At 37.4% G+C, this 1,812-nt stretch overlaps 1 non-coding gene across 1 annotated transcript; it reads left to right on the forward strand.

Annotated features, from left to right (window-relative positions):
* On the forward strand, positions 1 to 107 carry LOC141610010 (small nucleolar RNA R71). The gene has a single exon (XR_012527906.1). It is a non-coding gene; the product is annotated as a small nucleolar RNA R71 (small nucleolar RNA).
* Positions 108 to 1,812: the final 1,705 nt, after the last annotated feature.

Here is a 1,812-nt window from a genome sequence, read left to right on the forward strand (position 1 = left end):
AGTCCATGGTGAGGACATGAGCGACAAATACCTTTGAACCGCTCCCAAGCTTCATACAAAGATTCTTCATCCCTTTGCTTAAAACCCGTAATTTGAGCTCTTAGCATATTGGTCTTTTCCTGGGTAGAATTTTTGTAGAAAGCTAGAGCTAGCTTCTTACAAGAATCTATTCCAAGGGTGGCCTTATCAAGGCCCTTCAACCATTGTTTTGCGGTGCCGATTAACGAAAAAGGAAATAAGACCCATCTTATTTGGTCTTGAGTCACGCCCGTTTGAGAGATAGCTTCACAATAATCACAAAATGTTTCCATATGAGAATGAGGGTCCTCACTAGGCATTCCCCCGAATTGGCTCCTCTCAACTAGTTGGATGAAGGCGGACTTGGCAATAAAGTTTCCGGTAAGATGTTGTGGGGTAGGAGTACCATTTGGTAGATCCTCCTCGGTGGGTATAGAGTGTGACGAGAATTTAGGCATTGTAGGTGGATTTTGTGTGGTATTGTTTAATGGGTTCTCTTCTCCTTCTATTGCGAAAGGATTGACAAACTCACTAGTGGGTTGAACAACTTCACCAACACCTCCCAAATTCCTCCTAACAAGTCTCCTATTATTCGTCAAGGTTCTTTCGATTTCACGGTCAAAAGGTAACAAATCTCTTTGTAACCTTCTAGACATGCAAAATATCAAACAACTCAAAAACAATTGTGAACAATCCTTGAGGAGTTTTACTTCCCCAAGGTGAAAAAGACACAACTAAAAACAATAAAAGAAATCTTAAATCAATTAAACACCGTCCCCGGCAACGGCGTCATTTTTGATCGGAGCCATTTGGTGTTCACAATTAAGCATATGTGGTCGTTGGTCAATGGTCGATACAAAACACAATTTATACTTCACAAACAACTCTACAATTAGTAAAGAGGCAAGTAAAGGTCGGATCCCAAGGGACGGGTATTGAAATGAAGATTCTATTGTAACTAGTGGTGTCTAGGGGTGTCACGAATTGGGTTGATGTAGAAGGTTACTAAACTAAAATAGCAATGAAAATAAACTAACAAGGTAAATGAAATAAGGGTGTAAACAATTGATTAAAAGCACTAGGGTGTCATGGGTTCATAGGGGAATCATGGGATATGATCATACAAACATGTTCTCAAATTATAAGCAAGCAATTATTGTTGTGATGGATTGAGTTGGGTTATATCTTACAATCCTAGGAAAGTTTGGGTCCCGGAGCCGAATCTCTTGGATTGTACAACACCTACAAGTCGACTTAATCTTCCCTACTTAACACATGCATGGTCTAACAAGACTCGAGTTGGGTTATGTCTTACAAGTCAAGTTGAAAGGATAGAAGATGATAGTAAATGCAAGGATTCATAGGCTTAGCATTTCATCAAATATAACATGTGCATGCATTAAGATCAAAACAAGCAAGCAAATAAGATATGAAAGCATATTAATTTAAGCATGAATCATTCCCCATGTTGGTTTCCCCTAATCACCCATTAAACCCTAGCTAAGAGACTACTCACTCATTATCATATTGATCATGCTAGAAAGGTTGTCAATCATACTAACATAATGAAACATGATGAATAAATGAAAGTAATTAGCAATAATTAAAAAGGGATTAAGAGATTATACCTACTAATGATTCCAATAATAAAGCAAGAATAATAGAAGTACTTGAATCCTAGATTGAGAGGTTGTCAATCTCCCAATAATAACCCAAATAATCTTCAATTACCCAAAATAAAGTAAGAACAAGAGAGAGATTAAGGAACTAAAACTTGGATTAAAACTTGATTAA

Source organism: Silene latifolia, chromosome 10 (genome assembly GCF_048544455.1).
Source record: "Silene latifolia isolate original U9 population chromosome 10, ASM4854445v1, whole genome shotgun sequence".
Taxonomy (NCBI): domain Eukaryota; kingdom Viridiplantae; phylum Streptophyta; class Magnoliopsida; order Caryophyllales; family Caryophyllaceae; genus Silene; species Silene latifolia.